The 16897-nt window shown below is 45.7% G+C and overlaps 1 protein-coding gene across 4 annotated transcripts in view; it reads left to right on the forward strand.

The window, feature by feature from the left end:
• The window catches only part of RFFL (ring finger and FYVE like domain containing E3 ubiquitin protein ligase), a 29963-nt gene that overhangs the window by 1353 nt on the left and 11713 nt on the right, over positions 1–16897 (forward strand). The window contains exons 1-2 of one of the 4 annotated variants that reach the window (XM_027898597.1): positions 2122–2143; positions 3031–3108. The gene's annotated coding sequence lies outside the window, so the exon portion shown is untranslated. Of the gene's footprint in view, positions 1–2121; positions 2144–3030; positions 3109–10804; positions 10888–12316; positions 12442–16897 lie in introns of those variants that run through there. The other 3 variants (XM_027898596.1, XM_027898600.1, XM_027898599.1) reach the window with 3 other exon arrangements.

Raw genomic sequence — 16897 nt, forward strand, 5'->3', positions numbered from 1 at the left:
AGTGGGACTCTGGTGCATCCTCTTTTGTTTAAAAAGTGGCATTGAGCAGGTCATCCCTTTTCCAAGTTGTGCTCTCAAGGACACTCTGGGGTTTGGTAGGTTGTTCTGCTCGAATTGCTGTGAGAGCTGAGGAATTCTGATTAAGCACCAGCCTTCTGTAGAGCTCTTAGTTGAAATTGTTGTCTCTTTGCATCTTAGCATGTCTAAAGTGTAATTTGGCGTCAAGGACCCAAGTTATTTTCTTCTCTGCCCCCTTTTTGCTCAAACTTGAAGGGGGGGGGTGTAGAGCAAAGTGAAAGTTGAGCAAGCCCTTTCTTTTCCACAGAGAGCAAAAGGAGTTCAGAAAATAAAAGTACTCGAGTGTCCTTCAGAGCAGTTTGTTCCTGTAAGCAGGTCAAGGTGTTTCCTGTGGGGAAAGTATTGACTCATCCTCCCATCGGTTCCTTACCAGTGTTTCAGTGAGTGCAGGTTAATAAAGGTCAGCTCTGCAGTGAGAACACGCAACACGGTCCTGTCCGAGCCTCCTCACATCAGGGACTTGACAAAAAGGCTGAGGATGGGCTGTGTGATAAATAACCAGTTGCACTCCAGAGTTTCACGTGTTTTCAGACACTGCAAGGACAGCCAGGTACTGCAGAGCCAAGTATAACATTAAAGGCAGATAGGAGAGGGTTAGTTTTATGGCTCTTCGGTTAAGCTGTGCCCAGGGTAATGTTTAATTGGGTGAGGCAGAAAGGGTTTATTTCTGTTTCATTTGAGCTCACTTCCTGTTCCCTGACACGCAGCGAGTCTTCCGTGGGGAGCTCAGGACGTGGTCTTGGGTTTGGAGAACTGTTTCACAGCAGTGGAGGGACTTGGGGCAGTTTTCTGTTCTTTCTAACCTGGTTATGGAACTGGTGAAGCCCTTAATGGATCTGCAGAAAAGCTTTTCTAGCTCTCCATGTCATCAGGATGGGGAATGACAGGTGCATTACAAGTTGGCATTTCATTGTGTTCAAACTGTAGTGGGTTGCACTTCAAAGCTCTGAAGCTCACATTTTAAGAGAAATGCTCATTTAAGCATACCCATGATTATATAAGCAAAGAGTTTTAACCCTTTGTCTTTCCACTGTGAGCTCGTTTTTCCAGAGCTGAGAAGTGGAGCAGAAAGCTGTGAGCTTTGAATTTTTCTTACAAATTCCAGATCCCTGGGTCTCCCTACCTCCTCTCATCTAAGACTGAATCTCCTTAACACGTGTGTGTCCACAGTGATGGGGAGGGGGGATCTTGTAGTCATTCTTTGTAATCAGAATTGATTTTGGCTGGCACAGTTGGGTTTAATGAAACCAAACCATCACCTTGGGCTGTTGTGTTTCTCATTCTGGGCAGTTCTCTCTGGTGCTGGGAATCCTGGAGCAGAGTTACCTGCTTCCACCTTTGTCTGCAGATCCACTCAGCTGTAGCAACTGAACTCTTAATGAAAAGCTGATTGCCTTGACAGTGGTGTTCATGGGTTCATGCTTAATTGCTCAAGTTTTTGCTGAATTGGATTAGTTTTAAAGCCATCATTTAAGTACTGTGTTTAATTGTAGGGTTGGAAATGTAGGCTGGCTCTCAGTGAGGCTCAGCCTTTCTCATTGGCAGGTACATGTGATTGGGCCCCCAAAATGAGACCTAAATGCAATAATCTGCAAGGAGAGTAGAAAGGAATAATATAAATGATTTTTTGTGGGGTTGGTGCTCACTAGTTGAGTTTATGACTGAAATCTGCCTTCTTCAGGTCTTCAGTTTTCTCTTTATTGTGGTTGACTTCAGTGTGGGTTTGTGTTGTTTTGTTTGCTTGTTTGTTTGTTGAATCGTGCAATTTTCACTTGCTGTTGTGCAACTTTGTACCCTGGTTTGTTGTTAATAACAACTGAGATTGTCAGCTCTTCAGTCAGGCTGGGGCATGATTTGAGCTGACCTCCTGGTTCTGCCTATGAAGGGTCATTAAACGTGTGCTTTGGACTTTGAGCCAGTTTTTGCCTGATGGAAAGGAGAAAGCAGATTTCCAAGGTCTGCTCTGGTGTTCCTGTATCTGGCTCTGGCTCGTTGAGAGTGCAGTGGAGCTTGGCAGGCTGTGTCTGACCCAGGTCTGCAGCTCTGTGTGCTCAAGTCTAGCCAGGTAAAATGCTCTCCTCACCTGGGGTGTGTTGGCTTCATGTGATACATGCAGGAAAAATTGTGTTTAATTAGGGTTAGGCTGCTTTCCTGTCCCTGAGGGAAAGAATGTGTTTTCACATTCTAGCTGACACATATGTAAGCCATAGAATCTCTGAATGGATTGGGTTGGAAGGGACCTTAAAGATCGCCCAGTTCTAATTAAAGATCACCCACCTCCAGCTCTTCTCTAAACCCCATGACCAGTCCTCAGGGATACAGAGCCTGATCCAAAGATAAGAAAATCAGGAAGTACCTTGAACTAAGTACTTGGTGCTTAATAAACACGTTGCAGGCAGGAGGATAATGTGAGATGCAGATAAGTGTGGGTTCATGTCCCTTTTTTTGGACACAAGTGTGTGTGACCGGCTGCTGAGCAGGGAAAAGAGGACCTGTGGGTGCCTGGTAGTCAAACTGGGGGAACTCGGTCCTTCCCTCTGGTCTGAGCTCTGCCTACAATCACAGCCTGGCTTTAAATTGCCTGGATGATGTTGTCAGGCTGGGCTGGGCTGGTTTCTTGAGTTTGGATTGAACTCTGGGGGCAGTGGTGCAGCCAGGACCACGTGAGGTCTGCGCTGCTGTTCCTTGCCTGTGCTTTGTGCTCTGCACTTCCATGGCCTCACGTGGTGCCGGTGTTTCCCCTGCCTGGCTCCTGCTCCCCTAATTCCAGTCATTAGCCTCGACATCACCTGCCTGTGGCTCCTCATATCAAACCTGTTTTCATCCCCTTCAACTGTCATTACCGGAAGCCAGAAATCAGCAGTGTGAGCTTCCATCCCCTGGCTCTCAGGGAACTCTCAGGGAGCATGGAATGCGTTGCAGGGGTGAGTAAGTGTCATCTCTGTTTCACAGGTGGGAGAATCCCGACACTGCTGAGCTGATGTCAGGACCAGGACTCCTCTGCATGCCAAGGCTTCTAACCCCCTGATGGTATGTGCCTCCAAAGCCAATTATTCAGTCTTCAACAAGGTTGAAAAGTTATCATTTTCCTTAAGAAACTAAGAGTATGACTGTCAGATCAGGAGTTCACATTTTGTACTGGGTTTTCCCTTCTTTCTCAGCCAGTTTCCCCAGAAACTGAGGGGGCTCATTCTAACCTCTGAAAGGCCTTTTGGCTTGTTAAATTTATGTTCCCATAAGGGAATTTCTTTAAAAAGAAGTGTTGTTTTCTGAAATGCTGTTTATTCTTCTCAGTGTCTGTAAAATTTACAAATTCTTCCCGTTAATTGCTCTTGAGGTTTTCACTTTACTCCCAAATATTCATCAGGCTTTCTTCTCTAATGCCTTCTGGCTCCTCTACCAAACAGTCTTGGAATAGGAATTTCCACATTTTATTTCAGTGGAGACTGAAATATTAATTTAACATCAGCTTTTTTTAATGCTGCCGCATTTTCATTTAAATTCAGAAGGTTGTGGGATGTGCTTGTAAGACTATACTTAAGCAGCACACGCTTTGAATCTTTTAGTTTAGGCTGATGTTAAGTGGAATTTTAAGCAGGCAAATTTAAAATACTCCTTTTTTGGAGTAGCTTGTGTCATAGTAACCTCTGTTGCAGAAGGACAGTACCTTTGGGCATTATATTCTGTATTTACACGTGGATGATTTCAAAGTGCAGTGCCACAAGTGGCACCACTGAATCCCCCACACCACAGCTTGGTGTGTGCACGAGCTTTTATTGGTTTGGCTTTTCCCCAAATGAGTCAGAAACCCGTGGAAGTCCAGACCGAAGCTGGATATGACACCACTCCTTTGCTGATGTCAGAGTACCTTGCTCAGAGAGAAGTGACTGCTGGCATCTGTGCGTGGCTCCCACGTGTCCTTCACCCTCGGGTGAGTCACTCCCCCAGCGCTGTGTTTGAGGACACTCTCCACCAGGTTGCATCATGTGCTGATAAGTTTCTTTCCATGGATATGTTGGTGTTGCCTAAGCCTGTGCCTGAGCCGTGGTTATTCGGGAAACTGCCCAGCAGAGCCGTTCCTGGGCATGGAGGGTGATGAGCAGCAAGGTAATGCTCTGCTCTGGTTTGGTGTTAAAATAATCGTGGCTGGGCTGGAACCACAAGCGGCACTGCTGCTCTGAGGCACTGAGGAATTCGTGCTCCTTGGGATTGCCGAATTTGTTTTATACGTATCTTGAAAAGTAGCTTTGATTCATCTGCCGGCATAGATTTCTTTGTGAACGCTTGGATCTGATAATCTGGAGGACAAACAGGTCTTAAAAATGGCAAATTAATGGTTAAAAGAAGGGAAACGTTTCTCTGTTTAGATTAACAAAATAACTTTTCTTACAGAATCCATGAGCCTCTTCCTATATGTGCCCAGGACTGTGGGCTAGCAGCAGAGAGGGATAAAATGTCAAGCTTGATAGATTGTTGGAGCTGGTTTTTGGTAGTTAAACAATAATGAAGCTGTTGTGTGCTTGCAGGGAAACACTGTGCTCTGTGTGCAGACTGCGGCCTGGAGAAAGTTCCAATTGTTCCAGAGAAGGGAGAGTTCTAAAATGCAGCTTCTGTGGCTGGTGGCACAGCTGCCCAAATCCCTGCCTGTCTTGAGGCCCTTGCACAAGCATTGCAGAGTAGTTTGGAAACAGTTTATTTTTCAGATTCCAAATGAAGCGTGGATTGCAAAGTCCCTCTTGACTGTATAATCAAAAAAGTTGAGATCGAAGCTGGTGTTTGTGCAGGGAGTGATTCGTGCTCTGGGAGCTCAGGGCACAGGTTTCTGCCAGTCAGAGGCTGATAGTTTGCATAATTCATCCCTTCTGTTCCGCGGATGGAAAGGTTTACCAGTTGTTGCAGGGGATCCTTGTCAGCTCAGTCAAACCCCGCCTGTCACTGTGCAAAGGGCTTTGGGGTAGGAGGAATAAGATCCTGTGTCTTATGCAGAAGAGAAACAAGAGGGAGCTGTAGCAGGTATTTAATAAAAATAAAGCCCAGCACCTCTCAGCCTCCTTTTTGACAAACTATTTCTCTCTATTCCTGGTGTTTGTTTATGCTTCTTGTTACCTGCTCCTCCGACTTGAACACAAATCACAGATGGATTTTTGCAGTGGAAGTACTGAAGTCAAGAATGTCACTGTGAGTGAAGGAAGGAATCCCTGAAAAGAATTGAAATATGTTGTTCAGCTCTCTGCTGGGCTTCAGGGGTGACTTGCAGTGCCTATGAGGTGAGCACAGAGAGTGCAGCTGGAATTCAAAGCACCAGTAAATGACTACTTGTGTATGGGAAAATAACACACTTAAATACAAAGTACTTGCAGCATTTCTCTGTGTGCCTGTGCCTGCCTTCAGGGACGTCTTCAGTCTGCAAATGGCTTTATCTGATGGTTCTGAACAGGTGCTGATACCATCTCTGAAGTCTGTGGGTAAAAACCTCTCTCAAGGTTTAAAATGTGCATATTTTGGAGATAACACACAGCACCTTTCACAGCAGTTCCACCGTTTTGGTTTGTTCCCCTCTTGCTTCCTATCACGGTTTTCAGACAATGTGTCCAACTGCAAATAATGGAGCCTTTTCATCCAAGGGAATGTAGGCCAAACCCCAGCCTGGTTCATGAAAGGCTTCACTCTGTCTGAGGGATGTAAGATGATTGTTCTTGGAAAGAGGCCTTGTCTCTCTGTCTGTGCTGCTCTGCCCAAAGCCAGAGTCACTTGGTAAGACATTGTTCTGGAGGGCTGAGTTTGCTTTTTTACTTCTGGATGTGGCTCTTGATAACACCAGCTAATGCTTTCATTGCTCTGGCAGGAATAACAGATGCAGGCTTGAAATTAAATCTGTGTTATGTGGTAGAATTTCCTAAAAATTCCCCTAATAAAAGCAAACATGAAGAAAAGGTATCAGCTATTACTGTCTACTGTATACTTGCCTGATCAGCTTTAGTCCTTGATTATGGAGGAAACAGTTTATAAATATTTATTGAACTTTCTGAACTTGTGAGTAAAAGGGAATTTTTACAATCCACAAAAGATCTGAAATCTAAAATCCTGGATGTTTTCCTAACCAGCAGTTTTTGATAACACGCTGCCTTCCTCAGACCTTATCTTGTCTCAAGTCCCAAGCATGTTTGTCTGTTTTGTTTATTTGTTCTATTTATTTTACAAGGCCACATTTGTCAGTAACACTTCTTTTTCTTTCTTTTTTTTTTTTTAAGTTGCAGTACCCCATTAAGTAAAACCAAGCTTTTTAAGCAATATTTTGTTCTGCATGTTAAGCATAATTTTCACTGTGAACTGGGAAAGTTCAAAGTTCAAACAAATCCAACAACAACAAACAAACCACCAAAAACCATACTGGACTTCCATGTGTTTTGTACTTGTGTGAAAGGCGAATTTGGCCTCCAAATCATCTTGTCTCATCCTTTTTTTTTTTATACATTATGTGTTGTGTTCTAATGTAAAATGAGGATGCTCTGCAGAAGTGCAAGGAGGTCGCTCACTCTCAGCATTCCTTCCCAGAAGTTCCTCACTTCTGAGAGCTGTGGTAGTTCTCTGACATTACTTAATTCCATTACAAACAAAGTCCTGCTTTAAAGAAATTAAATATTAACAATGAAATATTAACTTGATTCCATTCCCTGATGGGGCATTATCTGCATTTTACTTATGGAAAACTGAAGCACAGAGAACTGAAGTGGCCCAGATGCTTCCAGATAGAAACTGAGAACAAAAATCCTCACCCTCCATTGTCCCATATTATTTATCCCGTTACTAATCTGAAAATAATTACTCAATGGGATTTCTTGAAATTTAGGCCTTTTTTTTTTTTTTTTTTTTAAAAAAAAGGAATATCTGGTATCTGATTTTGTTTGTGTAATCAAAAATGGGGCAGTTTCTGCTGAACTATTGAACTGAGACAAGTAGAGCTCAAAATAGAAGAAAGTTCATGTTGATGTTATCAGGTCAGTGGTGGAAAAGATTGTGTCATGGGGAACTTTTTGTCGTGCTGAAATGCCAGATAAGCTGTTGTTTGTTTGGGCTCTGAGAACAGAGGTGAAGATGTTTTGAGGTTTTATTTAAGAAAAAAAAAAAAAAATCAGAGTTCTTTGCTGTTAGACAGCTCTGTGAAAGTACAAGGCAGCTCAGTGTCTGTTCCCAGCCTCCGTGATAGGTGGTCTGGTTTTATTCTTCATGCCCCAACAGCAGGGTTTAGTCTAATGGGAAAACCTTGTCTGCCATTTTACAAAGCAAACAAACCCAGAATGGAAAGAAATGCTCCTCCCAGTTACAGAGAAGCGAAATGAAAACGTGATGATGTCTGTGTGCTGTAAAGGTCGAGGAGGGGGGGGAAAAACCCAACAAACCCAAGTGGATTTCTTGGTTTATAAGATGACCCAATGATTTCTGGAGCGCTGACTCACGGTGTCTGAATGCCTGGGCTTGCCAAAAGCCCTGCCCTGAAATGTGACCCTGAGCTGCCTGTGGGCCTGGGCCCTAGATGGGAAATGTCCTCTCCAAGACAAAGGTAGGGAATCCAGGAGGTGCAGGTCCCCCACCTGTCTGAAGCTTTCATTACCTCCTGGTCTTCTGTGAAAATGTATTTTATACAGGTTGGATGGCTGGATCCAGCAGTGATTCCATGTTCAGGGCTTTCTGCTTGATCCCATGGATTTAGCAGGATTAGGCGAGCGGTGCCATCAAAGGATGCCCATCCAGCCCCTGCTGGCACTTCACACAGGTGCTGAAAAGGCTTGGCAAAGAATTTGAGTGTCCTGCCATAACATATGTATAGAGATAGGGCAGTTAAGGACAACGACCTTTTCTTTGGAGATGATGGTTTTAGTTCCAAGAGACAAATGTACATTTACTTGAGTGGTTGGTGCTGATAATGTAGGTGAGCTCCTGTGCGAGCTCTTGCAGAATCTCCTGGGGATGTGACCCCTCTACTCAGTAACCAAAAACACGGGAGCAGATGGATGTTGGGCCTGTTCATGCTTAGGTTTGAATAAACCTGGATTTTAGGCTGCTTTGTTTTGAGTTTCCCAGAATATCTGCAGAGATTGAGGCTGCAAGGAGAGCAGTACAGCAATCAAACAAGGGCGGTGATAAAGGAATCCTTCAGCCCTAGAAACAGACACTGTGGATGGCTGGAAATGGACATTTCCAAACAAATTTCCACAACATCTGCCCCGTGAATGCTGGAAGGAGTCCGTGCTAGTCCTGTTGTGGCAGGGGGGATGTGGGGATGGTGAGGCTTGAACTTTCCCTCAGTTTTCCAGCTCTTACCCAGGGCTGCAGGGAAGCAGTTCTGATTTCAAACGCTCCAGTGCTAAGTGGAGATTGGCACAAAGATAATATTTACGGAAATGCTTTAAGAGTTCAACTTCAAAGTGCCTCTCAAAGTTCCACCTGTACTAACTTCCTTCCCGGGAGGGTGGGGCATTTTAACCCGTCCACAGATGAGGTGACTGGACCATAAATAAACTCACTTTCTTTACTCTGATATCTTTTGTTGTCTCAGTAACAAAATGAGTCTTCAGGTTTGTATTCAATATCCTGGATCTTTTTTTAACTCCTGACTAATTCTGAGGTATTTCTGCAGTCTGGGAGAGCTGAGCTTCCCACACCGTTTCGGATGTGACGTCTGTGCTGGTCTTTGTACGTGTCTGCAGTTGCATTTTGTTCTACTCCAGCACCTAGTTTGGATTTGAATTCAGGTTAATTTGGAGTAGGCATAGCTATGAAATGAGTCTGCGGTGTTTGTACTTGGTGTGATGTGCCTCAGTTACATACATCCAGATCTGGTTCAGTCCAGCCCAAATATAAAAATTATCTTTTTTCAGGCTCCAGTTAAATAGGTTAGAGGTTGCCTCTCAGTCTGCACAGAGCTGTGCTACAGGCAGTCTTACTGCACGTGCACTTTTCCACTTGTATAAATTCCATGGCGTTTAGGTTGATTTTTTTACTAACAGCTTCTGGAATAAAGGGGGGGAGAGAAGAGTAGGTTTTGCGTGTGAGGAATTTTAAAACTATATTTTAGTTTGGGAGGGGTGTATGGAAGGTTTAGAAGTTTACTCTTTAAAAATAAACCTGAAGCTTGGCATGACAAGTAATTTATGGGATTTCCAACTGGTGTTGTAGTTTATCAGCAAACACTCCATTCTGGGTGTTGGAGGCACAGCGACAGCCTGGAGTCTTTGGAGCGTTAGTGCCAACTGCAGTCCCAATTTCAGGGAAAGTTCATGGAATTCTGGCTGATCCCGTGCCACCTCCAACCCAGTCTCAGCTCTTGGATGAGTAACAGTGCAAGACTTAAGGCTGTGCTTGTAACTGTCTCTGTTTTGGGAACAGCTGCTGTACAGGGTTCCACCTCTCAGAATCCTGGTGCACCAGGTGGGACAAGGGTTTCTGGGCACACCACTGCAGGTTTCTGTGTCTCCACCTCTGCAGATTGAGGGTTGTTTTAAGCTTGAGGAGCTGTGTCTGGGATAATGCACCTCTTCTCCCTCCAACTGCCCCCATATGCTTGTGCTTTATCCCGAAGACGAACTGTTGATGAATATGTGATTTATCCAGTGTGGAGGGGAGGTTTGTGACCTCCTGTCCCACTGAAACAAGATGTGCCATTGTCATCACAGGCCTCTGGGGCCAAGGATTTCAACAGAAATAGCTTGGTCGGCTTTTATCTCAAGTGGGAACTGTAGTGATGTGATGAAAACACCAATTGACATCATTTCTCCAGCTCCCTGCATTCCCCCATTTAGGAGAAGAGTAACATTAGAGCCACCTGACAGTGATTACCTTCTTACAGGGTGGGAGCTGAGGCAGCTCAAAGCTGTTCCCAGGGTGTCCCTGGTTAAGCTGTGGATCTGCTCCTCTTTGTTTGCAATACCCAAATGCTGAAGTCACTCGGTCTTTTGCAGCACAGCAGAAACTTATTTTCAGCAGCTTTCTATTTTGGGCACTGTAAAATTTGCTGAGAGAGTGGGGTGTTTGTAGTGTTGAGAGGAGGAGGAGACTCCCTGAAAAGCTTCTGCTGTGCCTTTGGAACCCCTTCCTGGCTTCCAGGTGGGCATGGACCCAATGAACCTCCCCCAGCTATTGTCACATGGATGTCATGGAATAGTGGTCTAGGTGGGTTTTGAGATGAAGTCTGGAGAGTATGGAATGACAACTTTCCTGGATTAAAGCTGGTTAAGGAAGCTGTGCAGTTATTTAAATGTTCAGGTTTTCCTTGAGCATTTTATTGCTACATATTGCAATTAGAATTTTAGCAGTGACCCACTGCAACTAAATCCCAGAAGACCAGTGATGATGTGAATGAATAGAGGAAAAAATCCATCATGGCCCTTTTCCTCTGTAATAAAAAGGACTGGTTGAGTTGGTAGGTGATAGTCTAGGATTCCTGGACTGCTCCTTGCTAAAGTTCTCCTGGACAGCTTCCACTTCCACTGCCACTTTTGAGTGTGGGACGAAGGATAGAGACACAGGTACTCCCACACAAGATGCTGGGAGGGTGGGAATGGCAGTAAAACTGAGTACTCTGGAATCTTACTTCTCCAGAGTTTCCTTTCTCCTTGGCTTGGCTCATACTATATGTCACAGCTTGCTAATTTAGTCTTGCTGATGAGTATCAAACCAGTGGGAAAGAGCACAGGGGCTTTCTGAATTGTTTTCCACCATAGCAGGAGGGTGGAAGGGAGATAAGTCTATCTAAGGTCACAGCACATTCCTTGGGAAGAGGTATGGGACTAAAGAATTGAGGCAGACTGGGTAAGATAAATAATTTTCTAAAACCAGTCACATGATTTCATTAATCAAGTTGTTTTGGGTTAGCTTGCTGGAAGAATGTCACTGACTTGCAAAGGAAGGAGGCTGTTGAATTTCCATCTTGGCAGATGTCTCCAGACCTAATTACAGTTAATAGCAAGAGGAGCTTTTTATCTAAATATTTTTCAATATGTGAAGTGCAACTTTGGGTCCAAATAAACAGTTTATATTGAAATAATACTCACCCCAGGTACCCAGTTCCTTACAAAACAGGATCTCAAAGCTTCTCACGTTAAAATGGGGAAAATTTGGTGTTACCTGTGCTATGGGGAACAGGGAAAGCAGGTGAGTGTTGAGTTTGCAATTCAGGTGCAAGGCTGGGAGTCAAGTGAGAGAGTGTCTGTTTCTGCCTTTGGAATCGGCTTCCTGGGAAATCACCCAGCTTTACAGAACCATTTTCTCAATTTTCAGGTGGGAAGTGCAGCTCTCCAGTTTCAAAGAGGTGCTTGAAGCGGAGCTCCTTTGTGCTGGTGGGATTTCAGGTGCTTTCACTGGAGATCTGTCTGGAAATCTCCTACCAAACAGAGCATCGAGTGTTGCTGGGAGGGAGCTGCCAAGTTACTCAGAGCGTGTTGATAAACAGTGATACAGCTGCAGAATGTCCTCAAAATACCCTCAACAACTCTTAATTTTCCTCTCATCTAAGCAAATTTTCCAAGGGCTTACCTTGCAGGCGGTTTACTCAACCTGAACCAGGTTATAGCAGCATTGAAAGGGTCTTCGTGTGCGCGATGGTTTGCCCTGTACCAACTGGGAAGTTTTACTGGTGCTTCCCCTCAGCTCAGCAGCAATTCCAGGCTGTCGATAGCTCTTCACCGAGCTGTGCGTGGCTGTGCCGAGCTGCTGTGGCCCCGTTCCAGCTCTTCCCTGCTCCCTCTGCTCCCTGCCCCGGCGGGCTGCCCTGTTTACTTTCTGCTCCGCGGTAAATGGATGTCACTTCCTTCATTAAGATGCTGGTGCGCGGCCAGATTCCCTTCCTCCGGGCTCGCCCGCTCGGAGCCGCAAGCGCACCCAGCGAGGGCTCCCGGCACCCGGTCCAGCTGCGTGCCACGCTCCCGGAGCTGCCTCCTGGCTCCGCGCCTCGGGATCTGCTGGCTCTGCCGAGGTTCCTGACCCCCGGGGCCTGTCGGAGGCATCTCCGAGGTGCTGAACGGGGGGGTCTGAGGATGGATTGCCGCGGGAGGGCACGGGCAGCACCTCCAGCCCCGCGCTGTGCGCATCCCGCAGGGAAGGCGTAGCCGGCGCACGGACATGGAGTGGTGCCGCTGTCAGCCCGCTCTGGCCGTCGGGAGCAGCCGCTGGACGTGAGTGTGAGGGTCAGCCCTGATGTTCCCGGCAGCTCCGGCACTCCTGGATGCACAGGATCCTCCCCAAGGAGCCCTGGACGCCCCGTGGTGACTGCTCAGTGTGGATCGAGCTGAACGCTCTGCCTGCACGGCTCGGCAGGTTCTCACCCCGGAAGGTTTTAGACTCTCATCAAAGTTGCTGATCAGACTGGTGAGCAATCGCGTATTGGTCTTTGCAAGGGCTGTTGCTGTTGTATTCTGGGTTGGTTAGAGGTGGGAAATGTCTGCATTCTGCAAACAGAATGGAGAAATGTCTCCTCCTTCCAACCCCAAATCTCTGTCTCTCCCCTGAACACTCCTGTTTCTAGCTGTGATACAGTGCTGATATTTAACTGCTCCTTTTTTCAAGATGTGCATTCTGTCACCTTGGGCACAGGTGAACTACTGCCTTTACTCATATACACATTTCATTCTGCCCCTACATAAAAATCTGCTGTGCTCAATCCAGCTGTTACATCCAGCAAATGAGATGTCCATACTTTGGGATGGACATCCAGGGCTGGTCCCATCCCTTCCTTTTCTCGTGCTCTGTAGTGCTTGAGACACCATGTCATGCTCAGACTGGCAACTCCTTCCCTTGTCCTTCCTGTGAGTGGCTCATTTGCTGACTTTTCCAGCTGTCCCAACATATGGTTGCTCCCATTTATCATAATTCAGGTCTCTGTGCCTGGGACACAGGCTGATAAAAATAATGCTTTATGCATAAATGGCTTTTGAGCAGATTATTCTGTAGCTCTGTTATCAAGTAAAAACTTAATTTTTGACCAAAGTAGGTTATTAGCGAAGCTAATTTAAGCAAGGGATTTTTTATCAGTGCAGGTTTACTGGGAAAAAAAAAAAGTAGTAAATTGTAATAATGAGCAACTGTCCAATGCCACCAATGAGGCACCAAGGCGGTTAACCCATGAAATACTTCAGCCATTCCAGAACAACATTCATGCAAGTGAGATCTGATTGATTTCGCATGGATTAATAATGAAAATAGTACTTTTAAAAGTGCATTATCAATACATGAATATTTTAAAGCCACACTGCCTTTTTCTGGCCTCCTGAACAGATTCCAGTGATCTTCAAGCCACATCGGAATGGCGGGAACTGCTGCTGTTGGGAACAGTGGAACCCCAGTCTGGGTGTGTTGCCTTGAAAGTTGTGTCTTACCCATGACCGTGGCTTTGCTGTTGAGGAGCCACACAGTGGATGCCAGGCTGGCCAGGAGTTGTTGTGGGGCATCTGTAGTTACTGATCACAGCAGGTTCTGAAGGCAGTAAGGAGGTAGCAAGGAGGATGGTCTGTTGATGAATGAGGTGGAAGGAAGAGCTTGATGGCTCAGAGAGTTGATGGAGAAGCAGCTGTGGTGAGCAGAGTCTTCTCTAAATTGGGAGGTGTGAGGCAGCTCTTGGGGCCCATGAGCAAACACCACTGGAAGCTGCTCTCTTGCGTCTCCCTCCCTTTTTGGCACCCTGCTCCATCTGCAGGAGCCTCCAGGGTCATCAGCCCTGCTGTTCCAGCGGTTAAAGGCCTCTCAGGAGCAGAAGTACTTGTTCCTGTGGCTTCTCCTCATGTGGGAGTACAATCAGCTGCTTCTGGGAGCTCAGTTCCTTTTGATCCCTTAAGTGTCTCATTGGTGCTACTGCATTCCAGCTGCTGAATTCCTGAGTGGTCAGGAAAAGAAGCCAGACCCGGTCCTCCAGAGCTTTATTACACAGAGCTGAAATCTGACTCTGAGATGTTCCTTTTGCTTGTTCTAGTCCCTTATTGTTTGTACCCTTAGGAAAATAAAGGGAAGTTTTATATTCAAACATAAACCACAGTTTCCCTCTGCAGCCACAGCCTACCCTTTAATAAAAATCCAAATAACATGTGTAATAACTGCTGTGTGTAGGCAGTGATCTCTTATACTCCAGCAAGGTTATGGCAGTAATGCTGCATATATAGTGAGAACCTGAGTTCAAACACTTTTTTTTTAATGAAGATGGAAAGCATAAGAATCCAGCTCTGCATTAGGAACCCTGTCTTCAACTGTGTATGGGAGGAAATCTTTGACATCACTGGTATTTCCTCCAGAATTAAATCACGCTTGCAAATCTATACAGAACTCGTGGTGTTGTATAGAATGTGTTAATGAACAGGTGATGAAATGAATTTCATTCTTCTCTTTAAATTCAGTGAAGAGAGTAATGGCGTCCACAGCTTCATACTGGAAAAATAAATAAATGATAAAATGCAGTCCAGCAGAGCATGAGGGAGTGCTGGCACTGCTTCACCCACAGAACATGGCAAGCAACAGCCTGCCAATACTTATTGGATTTCTTATGTCTTTCCTTAAAGCAGCTCAGGAAAGGAGATAAAGCAGTCCCCCTTCCCAAGGTGATGATTGCCACGTGGGTGGATGTGTTCGCAAGTCCAGGAGAGACTCTTTGATCTTGTGTCTCCACCCTTGATGAAACTCCTTCTCCCTTTGCCCTGGCAGATGCTCCAAGTGCAACACGCAGTTAGGATTTAGGGCAGGTAGGTTTTGCCTGCCAGAAGTCACTGTTGGGTGACTTCCAGTTTGCCAAGCCCACGCTCAGGTCCGTGGGTGGAACAGTTGTTTCTGTGGCTCCCATTAGCCCTTATGAGCCCTAATCTCGTCCAGGAATAATGCTGGGATCAGTGATGCCTGCAGTGTCGGCCCTGCCAGTAAGTCAGCATCTTATATTCAGGGTATTTATTCCTTGAGGATTCCTGAAATCCATGATGTCATTAACTTTCCCAAGCTGTCACGTTGATATTAGTCAGGTTACTCTAAGTATTTACCCAGCCCTTTGCACTGGGCATTTCTGTGTCACCTCAGAGGAGCTGTGGAGCTCCTTGGGTGCAGAATAGATGTTGATCTGCAGGGCACAGACAGGCTTTGCACAGGGCAGGGCTTCCCAGTTCTGACTCTCAGACTCTGCCCCCTCTGCAACAACTGCCCAGGGAAATGAGCAGCTCCTGGGTGGTGCTCACCAGGTACCTCTGAACGGGTAAGAAAATGAATCGGGGAGTAATTTGGCTGTGGAGTTACCAAGGAAACTGCCATCCTGAAATTTCATTGTGAAATTCTGCTTGCCAAGTGCTCTCCCGGTGGCGGGGCTTGTTTCCTCAGCTGATCCTGTACAGAACAAAGGGAAAATCCCTCTTGGAGCAGCCGCTGAGTCTTACCTGTATTTCCTGTTGTTGTACAAGGTACAGAGATGGGCCCTCTTCAAAAAAGGAGATACCTTTGGAAAAAGGTTCCAGATCAGAGGACAGTCCTGGTTATTGGTTGTTGATGGACATTTTCCTTCCATGCTTTTGTAGTTGAGCAGGATTAATGTTCTTCTAAAGAAATGTCTGAGCCTTTTTGTTGGCCTTTTAATTTGCTGGCAGTCACAGAGCTACAACCCCAGCTGAATGCTGAGCTCTGTCTTGCTTTATCCCAGTTTGTTCACTGCCTTGTGTTTTTCTTCCTCATGTTTGACATGTTGCAATGTTCCAGAGTGAATTAGTAGGCTGTCTTCTTTTAGGAAAACAGTTTTTGGGGGCAGGCAGTAGCGTTTGTGTATTCTGTTATCGTGGGTGGCCTTCAACTTGCAGGGGTCCTTGGAACAGGAAGGGAGCTTAACTCTGGACACAGTTTTCCACTGCTGTGGAGGTTGTGAAGGCTTGTTTGGCTGTGCAGCTCTAATGTTGTTTAGATTTGCGATTCCTAGGAACAAATTCAACCTCCAAAGGGCACAATTTAAAGTAAAATTTCCGTATTTTTGCAATATAAAGGCTGTGTTAACTCCTGAGTGGCACTGAGAGCTTGAAAATTAATGTGCAGAGAGAAAAAGGGTAATTGTGTTTTTTTTATCTCTGCCATCTAAAGTACCTGTTTGGTTGCAGCGCAGAGCTGATAGAGATGGGTGATAGGTTACTCCTGCTCATGGAGCACTTCCCTCCATGTGTTTATGGGGACCTGGTTGGCAGCCTAAGTGCAATTTACGCTATTTATTGGGGTCTGGTTGCCAGTCTGAGTGCAATCTGCAGGGCAGGATGTGCACATCGGTCACACCAGGAATGAATCCTGTCACCAACGTGGAGATTTTCACTGGAGCGTTGCAATGTGCTGATCCTGCAGGGAGGGCCCAGGGCTGAGCCCGCACTGTGGGATTTGAAAGGCTGTGTCTGGGACAGCGGGAGCTCCCACCAGCCAAACTCAGCGAGATGTTTGAAAGGATTAGAGATGCCACTAAAGCTGCAGATACTGGAACGGCACCAGACTGCAAAAGCTTCCCAATTCAAGCACATCAGCACAAAAGATTTAAAACAAACAAACAAACAAAAAGAGCAGAACAGTGTGTTGGTATATTATAGCAAATAACCTTTAGGATTCATACCAGCCCTGTTCCCTTGGGAATCTGGAGTTTCACAGTGGCAATACTGACTGAGGGGAAGGGAGTGGATTGTCTGTGTAGCTTAGGGGTGTTTGATTTCCAGAAGTTTATAAAATTGAGCAGCTCTCAGTGATGGACCTGATTTTTAAGACATAAAAGAAACACAGTGCAGGAACTCCCGTGTGAGAGCAGAAGTGCAGAGGAGGCAATTTGTACTCTGCCTACCCA

This window comes from Empidonax traillii, unplaced genomic scaffold (assembly GCF_003031625.1).
Source record: "Empidonax traillii isolate 1590-97213 ecotype Southwest subspecies unplaced genomic scaffold, ASM303162v1 scaffold607:size387008, whole genome shotgun sequence".
Classification (NCBI taxonomy): domain Eukaryota; kingdom Metazoa; phylum Chordata; class Aves; order Passeriformes; family Tyrannidae; genus Empidonax; species Empidonax traillii.